This window comes from Lutjanus erythropterus, chromosome 1, assembly GCF_056507025.1.
Source record: "Lutjanus erythropterus isolate fLutEry1 chromosome 1, fLutEry1.hap2, whole genome shotgun sequence".
NCBI classification, from domain to species: Eukaryota; Metazoa; Chordata; class Actinopteri; order Lutjaniformes; family Lutjanidae; genus Lutjanus; species Lutjanus erythropterus.
Genome location: NC_139317.1, coordinates 26,984,197 through 26,994,959, shown reverse-complemented (window position 1 = coordinate 26,994,959; position 10,763 = coordinate 26,984,197). Strand labels below are relative to the sequence as shown.

General features: G+C 38.1%; 1 long non-coding RNA gene across 1 annotated transcript in view; it reads left to right on the top strand.

Annotated features, from left to right (window-relative positions):
- The first annotated feature begins 5,325 nt into the window (after positions 1 to 5,325).
- The window catches only part of LOC146333017 (uncharacterized), a 56,920-nt gene continuing 51,482 nt past the window's right edge, over positions 5,326 to 10,763 (top strand). Inside the window, exons 1-2 of the long non-coding RNA XR_014771297.1 lie at positions 5,326 to 5,429; positions 6,187 to 6,336. This is a non-coding gene — a long non-coding RNA (uncharacterized LOC146333017). The remainder of the gene's footprint in view (positions 5,430 to 6,186; positions 6,337 to 10,763) is intronic.

Here is a 10,763-nt window from a genome sequence, read left to right as displayed (position 1 = left end):
ATTATTCCAGACGTTTCCTTTAGTATTTTTCATTTGAGCCAGTGAGTGTTAAAAGGAGGCAGTTTATGTCATAAGTTTAACCCACTAAATGAATTCTGTTTGGTGTTTTTCATTTCGATGAAACAAGTCTTGCTGCAACAGTGAGACAAGTTAACATTAAACTAAACTATGCTTTGGGTGTTCACAAATTATAGTGACTTGGATCGACATTGATACACATTTTTTAACATTGATGGGTGGTTATAGTACTGTATACCGTTACTTCAAAATGTATACTTTGATTTGACTCTATGTTTTCTCTTTCCTTAGGGAAAATGGCAAAATACAAAAAACTTTTAAGTTAATTCATATTTGCAGCAGACATAGAGGAGTAGCAGTTTTCTTCTGAGCCCTGTGTTTTTCAGATGCACAGATGATTCCATGCACATACAACCCCCAAATCTTTGTCACAAACCAGCTGTCTTTGCTGCTGAAGGTAGTCCCACAGTTTCTTGTAAAGTTCAACTATAAAGAAGGTGAGTCTATCATTTGTTTACTGGCCTTAAGACATCTAAATGGTTTCAGTGGATGCATTTCATGAGTAAAATACAAAGTTCATTTAAACTATTGACCTAATGAGAGGTCCTACATCTGTACTCCTCTGCACAAACCCTCATGTCTTTGTGTAACGTTGTGAATGTCTGCGTGGGTGTTGACTCAGATTGAGTGTACAGTGCAGTCTTCATTTCCAAGAGCTGTTTCAGCAGCACCATCAGTGGAATCATCCACCTTGTTAAGGTGCAAATTGCATATTTGCTGAGGAAGACATTTACCTTAAAAAGCTACTTTTCATAACCAATAATTTAAGCTTCATGTCATCAGTTTTAATCATATTTTAAAACATCCAGACAGCACGAGTGTAGGACAGGGTAACATAAGACACTTTCAACTACCAGGTCACATATTAACGCCATGCAAAAATCCCCACAATGCCACAATGTGATATAAAGTACTTAGTAAAGTACTACGTAAAGAGAAGTGCTGCACAGAATACAGTTCTTTGACGAAACTGCCCTCATAGTACACGTTAAACAAAAGGCCAAACCTTCTGATAGCTACAAGAATAAAGGAGACACGGCCGTGACAAAATTATTCCAGCAGCAACAAGAGTGAAGGAGGTCAACTCTTTATTAAGTAGAAGTTGAAGCTGTAGCTGAAGCTGGACATGTTTTATCTGAATCACTTAGTCGGCCATTTTAATCAGTCTTGTCAACTTATCTTACTTTGCCTATTTTTTTTAAATCAGACTAAGAATGAAATTATGGAAAAAGGTCTGCACACTGTAGCTCTGTTAAAAGCATTTTATTGGCACATCCACAAGTAATCAGTCACCAGGTCAGTGCACAAACAAAATTATGAACTATTCAGTAAAACTCCTATGAAACAAAAGTCATTAAATCATTTCACACAGAAAAGTAATTCATCTCTCTTGGAAAAAAGACTCATTCTCATATTTCACTGTGGCTTAAAAGCCGTCAATAGATCATGATGAATTCTTAATGCAGAATTGATTGGGAGTGGAGAGTGGGACTGACTGCAGATGAGTGCATGTAGGCCTATAGCAGGGGTGCTGCAATATGTTTTCAGAAACATTCAGATGCTATAGATTACCTACTTTTACTGTGTTATTGCACATCACATGGAATGCTTTGCTGATTATTATAATCAATGCTGTCATAAGAAAGGTGCCAGTTGTGACGTAGGAGAGACAACTATGAGTGAAAATGCCTTTAAATCAATATTTCCTTTGGTAGAGCAGTGCTGCTGTTACAGCAGACCTGGATGAATTTAGCCTTTTTTGCATTCTGACTTTTGAGCAAACCCTCCCTCTCTTCTTTTATATTCATGCCTGTTGGTGTGTAAGTAGGTACTGTATAAGGAAATACTGTATGTCTTAAACTCAACAAGAACTTTGTTGTTGCTTGTTTTCCCAAGATTCCTTTTACCCATTATTCAGAGGAGCACTTAATGTCTTAAGAACTGTACTAAATACAGTGAAACCATTTTTGTGTATACCGGAAGTGAACACCTTTCCACATTCTCATGCTGGAAAACTTAGTGATATTAAATAATAAAAGGGGTTTAGGTGGTTTATTGGTTTAGAAAAATGATGAGTATTTATTCTATACAATGAAATATGAAGTGAGCTAAATCTATTAAAAATCAATGTCTTTTTGTCTTCCTGACTGGTTTTCTCATTTCCTTTTCATCTGCTTGATCTTGTTATATTTGATGTTCCTCAGAGATTGATCTGACAGAGACCTTGAGACAGATGGAGAATGAAAGAAATATTAGCCAACATGATTAAAATCAAATAAAAGATTTTATTAGAAGAATCAGTCAATCTGTGTCTTCAATACCTCTTATTTTCTGCATGTCATGTTTCCTGATGAACAATATCAAATGAGTTGATGCTCCACTTCTCTGGTACTTAGCTATGCTACTTCACTGTCATTGAAGACCTATTTAGTCTAAGGTTGATTATGGATGACTCTCTTGTTCCATGAGGCAGAGTAATGGTCCAAGTAAAGGCATTCATAGGCCGGTAGTTAGTAAATTATTTGTTTGTTTTCATCCATGATGATGAACCTTTTTCCATTTGATGACACATTACCAGTGATTCAACTTCTCAGTTTTGTTTTGTTTTTTCTGGCAAGCCCCCTACACATTTTTGTTTTTATCAACAACAATAATGATTGATATTTTTGTACTACATAAATCATTTTAATTCAACCTGGTTTCACTCCATATTTTCCCCCTGGTCATCCATGCAGTCGCTCCATGACCCACCAGTGAGGTCCACCCCACAGTTAAAGAAGCACTGTGCCACACTAAGGTGGACAGACAGAACTGAGACGTAGTATACACACAGACTTTTGGTGTACAACTCATTTAATTGTGTTAATAATAAAAAAATCAATTTTGATCACTCAGCCTGTAAGAACTTGTGTAGTTGAAGAAGAACTGGCAAACATACAGCTCTCAGCTTGAACTTGCTTTTTTATTTACTGTGTACAAACACTCTTGACCGCTAGCATTTTCTTTTGTGCTTCACACTTCTGTATTTTGGAGCCATCAGAGAGAGTCAACTTGTTTTGCCTGTGTGCCACTTGGGGCCAGTTAATAAGCAAACATTATAATGACTTTATTTATCAGACAAAATGAATAAATATTAAATAATCTTTTTTTGAAATGGTTTATTTTCAAATTACTGACTTACTGACTTAATTAGTAACTAAGCTGACTTAGTTCAAGAATTAACAGATAAATCAGATATGAACAGCACATAGTCACAAGTTCCACCTAGCAAACATCTGAAAGAAAGAGAAATATCCGTCTTACCAGAGATAAACTTGTAAATTATCTTTTCATAATTCACATTATGACATTCTTTCCCCTGTAGTCCCCCAAACACAGTAGTATCTCTCAATTCGTAGCACCTGTCAATTCTGATAGATTTCAAAGGCCCCAGTCTAACTACCTCCTGATCTGGAGTCTCTGACAGTGTGTTTTTGTTCCCAAGACAGCTGTCATGAATATTCCCTGAATCCACCTCTGGCCTGTGTACCGTCTCACGTAGACCTATTCTGACTGAGTTGGCGCTCTGTCCCGGGCATTCCTGTCATGATGCTGTGTTTGTATTTCCTGATTCCATTTGACCCTCTCAGTTAGTGAAGGACATTTCCAGCTGGGTCCCAATCCTCCAGTTCATTAGCAGGTCAGCAGGTGTGGCTTTTGTGGTGGTCTGAGGGGTGGACTGATATTTTCTCCAACCCATCTTCAGGATACCATTCTAATGCCTCCCTACTCCCACAGAAAAGTACTGCCGGCATGGCTTGGTTAGATTGTCACGTAAGAAAAAAAATGTCTGACTGCATTCATGTTTCAGACTGATTCTGTAGACTAGATTCACCACTAGTGGTGTCATAAAGACACATTTTACTCGTATGCAGTGGAAAGTCTCTCAAGTACCACCCCTGGATTGTGTAGATAACTAGAATGATCATGCCAGTCACTAAGATATCGTCATCTCTTACAGTATAACCTAGTGAGGAAGACATTGTAATGTATTATCCATGGTGAAATATGCCCCTGAAGACACACCATAGAATATCCTGGAATATTGATCGAAACCCCTGATGTGTATTTATTGTGGTGAACCTCTTGGATTCTTCATCCAATTTATGCCCGCCTTGCAAGACAGCTAACAAGTCTTCCGTTTTGGAATCATTTGTACTTTGCCTCTTGTGCATACTTTACATCTTGCCAAGCACCTCCACCATGTCTGTAGTGTAGGTGTACAATTTTGTGTGATGGATTGCCTGCCCTTCTATCATCCTGCATGTGCTCTCACTCAGAGCTGTCATACCTGCCACAGTATCTATTTCAAAGTCAGTGTCCATTCATTGACATCTACTTTCTGTATCATCATCAGCCTCCAAGTTGTATTAACATGAGATCATACTCATGCTGTGACTTACATGCCCACGGCATTTCCTGGTCAATTCACCCCACCTGCAACACTTAGGCTTACTGAATAAACCGGCAAAGACTTGATCATCTTAAACCTGCAGGAAAAACCTGGAGCAACCTTCTCCTTACTACTAATAAACATTTTCTTCACAGATTAGGCTTACAACGGGGTTCATGGTCCATTGCATTTATGGTACCTTCAAATGTTAAATGGAGTTGCTTGCCTGGCTCATAAACCAAAAAAGTTTCTTAGCTTCCTACTTTATTTCTAGTTATATGGTCCACTGAATATGTGCAGTAGTGTTTTCCTCCCTTGCACCTTCGATCTTACACTGTGACAACATCACAGATTTTTAAATAGCTTTTCTCACCTTGAGAAAGGTTTTACACATTTAAAACTCTGTGGATCACAAAATCATAATAGAAAGTCATAATTGACCTTGTTTGCTGTTTGAGGAGTACTGTCAACAGTTTGAGTGACATCTTTTTTTTTTTCATAATGGTGGCTTATGGCGGAAAGTGCTTTTTGGGCTAGTAGGGAATTTTTCACTGCTATACTGCAAGTCGTCACTGGGAAAAAGGCTGCACTACAATGCTCTGTCTAGTTCATATTATATATCTATGGTACAGTGCAGTAAAGTCTTAAAGTCTTAAAAAAGATTCCTATTTTTAACCTTCTTTCCATAATCTTAATTTCATGAATGCTGAGTGATTTCAATGTTGAGGCTCCTTCTTAAGTAATCCAGTATCACGAGTGGACTGGACTCAAGGCTTTAATTCAGTCAGTGGATTCTGCAAATGACCTGTGGAGGGCAGCAACACGCCTTTGCTGAGTCTAGTCTGTCAGTCTGCCGCAAATTGTGAAGAAGAAGAAGAACGAAGTCACGCGTGTACAGGAATAGAGGTGCACTTCTTCGGTAAAATTATCTCAATATTAGCATTATTACACTTTTTGCATATCTTTGCTTTGGTTAATTTAGTCAAAAACCCAGTATTTGGTGTATTAAACTTAATTAAAATATATTTAAGTAAACGAAAATTAAATTCAGCACTTGTCACTCTTACGTAGTTAGCTAGGTTTTGGCACCTGTGAACACTATTGTGAGTTCATTTTGCATATTGATACTTGGAAGAAGTCAAGTCAAGTCAACGTCAGTGTTTAGACCCAGACTGTTGTTGGCCTGCAACACATCGACGTCGACAAGTTCTGTTTTGACAAGTGACTGCCACTGCATCTCAGTATGCACTTTGTGTTTGCTATGTAGAGCAACTCTGGACCCCAAATAAAAGTGTCACCTGTGACTCAAATAAGCTGTCATCAGGATTTCATACGGTGAGTGCAGTGCATCAAAACAGACAGACATGACACGCGGAATAATAACTCAAAATACCATCCTGATGTGACTGATAGTCTCAAAGCTGCTGACAGGTACTAGTGTAAACACCCTGTTGTATCATTTCGACTTTCGAGAAAGTCCTGTTTACTTTACACTCCATCATACCGTTTATTTGACAGCTGAGCTGCAGGGAACCATATTGTGTGCGTATCAAACCAGATCTAATATTGCATTTTACATGGTTACTGTTAACAGTTTGAATCAATGTAAGAAGCATATTCAGAATGTCTCTTTGTGTGTCTGCTTTATTTACCCCTAACTGTCTATATTTTTTCAGGACCTGTGCTTGGAAAAACCCTCCCAAGTGAAGACTTTTATTGTGTATCAAAGGAAGTGAGTGCGACCGAGGATGTCAACCATCAGCCTCCGCTGTGTTCCAGCAGCTAACCCTCAATTTTGCATCTCATCTTTTTGCATGATCTCAACGGTAAGCAAATAATTTTGCAAAAATATGTTGAAATATAAAGGTAAAATCACCTGTAAGCTTAGTGTTTCATACCTTATGTATTTTTTCTATAAATTCTTAGTCTTAATACGCTTTCATAAGAACCAGTTTTACTGAAGGATTTGGAGAAAATGCAGTTGAAGTCATTATACTTAAACAAATTTGACAAATTTCCTGCATTACCACCTCCACACTTAATATGCGTTGAAATACCCAGATGCTTCAATAAGTTTGCTGGGTATTTTAATGGATTCCTATTCTGAATGCCCACATAAAGAAGAAAAGTTGTTGAGATTAAAGACAAGGTAAAATCACAGAAATGCTCAGTCGTGCAGCCTTGTTTTTCTAAACTTGAAACGAACCAGGCAGCCTATAGGGGACATGTTTTTATCACAAGATCAAATAAGAGGATTTTTTTTTTTTTTACATTAATGCGTGATCTCTATACAAAACACTGGCCATTTCTTCTTTTATTATGTTCATGTTTGTGTTGCCAGCAGCAGTGCCAGGTCTGCTAAATTGTCCCTTCAGTGTTTGTCTCCTCTGTGTGTGTGTGTGTGTGTGTGTGTGTGTGTGTGTGTTTGTGTGTGTGTGCAAATAGTGCAGTAAGTCTGTAGTTCAGCCTTTTCCCACCAGGGCTCAGCCTAAAGCCATGCAACCAAATGTTCTCCCTCACCGAGGGAAGCGTATCCTTGTCTAAATGGCAAATTAGCCAAGTCAGAACATGGCTAATTTGATTTTCCTCCAGAGAGAGAGAGCTGTCCATTCAGTGGGAGCACAGGCTTGTATGAAATGCTGTAGGGGATGGACAAAATAAGGGAAACACCAGTCAATACTGTATGATAAACTTAAATGCAGTAACCTTTGATTAACTACCACCTTTTTGAAGCCGGTAATACTGAAATTTTGATGACTTTCTGTCAGAATAGTGTTTCTTGAGCTGTGCATGTTTGTGAGGCTTAAGTGATGGTGATGTATGGAAAACACATTATATTCAAAAGTATTTGAGCAATTATGTACATATATTGCTATCTCCTGTTTACCAGGGGCAGACTGTAAAGACCATTTACCTATACAAAAAACCTATTTTCATTAGTGATTATTCAGCTGATTATTTTCTTGTTTTAGTTTATAATATATTTTCTTCTTTTGTGCCATCAACAGTCCAAAACTTAAAAGGTCTTCTTTTGCTATTATAAATGAAAAAAGAAAATCAGCAAACATCACATTTAAGAGGCTGGAACCAGCAAATGTTTGACACTTTTGCTTGAAAATGACTGAAATGTTTGTACTGAAATGCAATTACTGTAATTTTCTTTTGAGCAACTAATTGCAAGCTTTAATGTGACACACAGACAATGTTTCTAGCCTGTGGTTAAATGTTAAGATGTTTGCACATGTACAGAAGGGACTATATTTTGTTATTTGACTCCTCCTAACTATTAGACCTGATGTCTGTTACTTTGATGCATTGCCTGGATATAAGAAGACCTAATGTTCCACTTTAACATGTAATGAATAGTCTGAAACTAACTCTTGACATTATTATAAGGCTGCTACATACCAAACCGGAAGAGACAGTGGAAGTGATAATTAGCAATAATAATACTGTAAACACCATGATCTCTAAATGCACAATTATTATATTCCAAACAAAAAGAAACCACTTTGATATTGTCACTTTCATGAAATGCGGCCCTATAGCTGCTCATTATGTACATAATAATTATCATCCATTCACATGTCAGTTTCGCGTTACGCCATGAGTTAAGCCATGTCTGTGCACAGAAGTATGAACAATATGTGTCCAAAGTATTAGTCATCAAATAAAAATAGGGAGAGCTTCAGAAGAAAAAACACAGAAGGCCAAAACTGCTGTATAGATCTGATATTTGTGTCGTCAGGGGAAATTATACATTAGTGTGGCAGCATTATTTTCGAGAGGTCTTTAGTTTGCACTCCTCCACTTGTATACAGACACAGATTGTTGCTTCATTTATATCTGTCTGCTTGTGATAAGTCTCTATTTTAATTAATCGACTGGTACAACACTTGTAAAACTCTCTCAGGTAGAGAATGGATATTAGAGCCTAACTTGGCAGCTGTAATTAGATGTGATCTAATGCTGAAGGTCCATTATCTCTAATAAAGGCTACTTAAAGTAATTATAGTACAGGCTTCTTGAGCGGACATCAGCACAGAGATTAGATAATTACCACAATGGTCAGTGCAAGAACAGGTCAAGGGAGGAAAACTGGCCTGAAAGTAAATGAGTGGACAAATGGTCTGTGACACTGAAAGTGATGTTCCCATACTCTGATACTCAGGATACTTCACATCAGTGTCTCACACTGGACTCAGACTGAGGTGTTGCTGGGTAGTCTGGGTAATTAGACAAAGTTTGTGAAATGAAGCTCACCCACAGATTCTCTGGCATTAGTATGAGTCAGAGGGTCTTGATGAGACAAATGATAAATTACCTAAATGATCTAACGACAGCAGATATCCCAGAAGATAACATTTTCTTCTTCTACCAATATCATTTGACATGGATGAAAATGACACATTGTTTTCCACTGACTGAGCTCTTCCCCAGTGGTACAGTTTTAATATGTGAACTCAGTGGGTGGTGCATTGAAAGTCAGACTCAAAACCAGACTGACTGAGTCTCATTAACAGAGGCGCCTCTGAACTACACAGTGGAATAGAACATTAAAATTATCTTATTGCCTGTTGTGCTTCCGCAACAGATGCTCTAGTTCAAATGAATCATGCACGTATGGTAAATAAAGCTTTGCAACTTGTCTGTGTCAGTGCAGCTGAGCTCTAAATAGACAGGGTTTTCGTAACAGCAGTTCTGTGTGGCTCAGCCTCCCATTTCATGTAATTCTATTGATTATTTCTCTGCCTACTCCGGTCAGTGCATCGCAGCAAAGTCCGGTCCACATGAGTTGTCCACCTCCTCGAAAAATGATCAGGCTGCAGCGATGACCTGGTTACTCTGAGTGTAAAACTTTGTGCAGCTTCTCAGTGCGAGCATTACTGCGCAGTAAGGTAATGGCATGCCATTTTCAGTCTCCCATGTGCTGTAGTGTCTGTTTGAAGACACCAGGGGCTGTCCAAGATACTTAACCATGCAGATACAGCATCACCTCAGTACCACCTAACTGCTAAAGAAAGACAGTCAGTTGGAGGCTTTTTGAATCAATGTTTGGTGTACTGATGCAATGTATCTTACATAGTCAAAGGTAGATATTTATGCTCTGATTAAGCAGTGCACATAGCAGGCTCTGCCAGTATTTTTTTTAACCAAACAAACAGTTTTTGTCAGTTGAGTTAAATCACTCCTTTATCTGGCCACAGTGGCTTTTTATCTCCAGCATGAAATCATCTTTTGATGAAGATCTCTGTAACCAATTCTCACCCACCTGTTTGTTTTGTTGTGTTATTTAGAAAAACAGTCTCTGATTGTCATTTAAAAGCATTCGGTGCTCTCTCAGAGTGAAGCGATTAACTCACTGGGTGTTGGCTGCATTATTGCTAGAGGACAGGACAGTGCACAATTTAACACACAAGCATTTCTCTCAGCAGAGCCCACTGTTTACTTGGCTTGAAGCAGTGCAAACAGTCATTTTTGCAGAATAATACTGATTGGGATCATTGATTGTAGTTGCTCAGGATAGTTTCCACTTTTTTAACATCTGGTAGAAAATAGTTTGTGATGAGAATTGTTCACATTTGACATTTAAACCACAGCTGATCTTCTCTTAAGCATCCACTGATTAGTACTACTACAGTAATTCTTGAGTTTATTCATTTATATTTATAGTTTAAGATAAATCTAATTCATGGAGCAGTGAAGCCTTGTTTATGCTCGTGCAAGTCACATAGATGGTGTGTGACCTACAAGCCGGCAGAGAGATGTTTATGCTCAACGTGTTATTCGTTGCAGTATTCTCCAAAATGCCAGGGGGTGCACAGATAAACTGTTCAAATGGGCGAACGTAATTATTGAACATGGCTGCTCCCGCTTTCCGAAGCTTGTCGCTGTTGAGAAGAATTTATCTGCTTATTACTGTTAAAACTGACAAAGTTGACGCAAGATGAGATGTTCTGACTATTACTTACATGCAGAAAGACGTCTCAGTGGAGAATACAGCCATATTTTGAGGCTGATGCATCCTATCAACAAGGAAATAGAGCTGCAGTTAGATGTAGTAGCTAAAAAGCTTTATGTTTTGATTCAGATGAGTTGGTCAAGACCAAAGACTTGTAAAACAGAGTGAGTAATAGACTCAGAGTCATCAGGTAGACACAAACACGACTAAATGACATTTTATAGAGCTGAATGTATAAATAGTAAACTGCTTCCTAATATATCAAGTTAAGGTGCACTGTTTGCACACCTG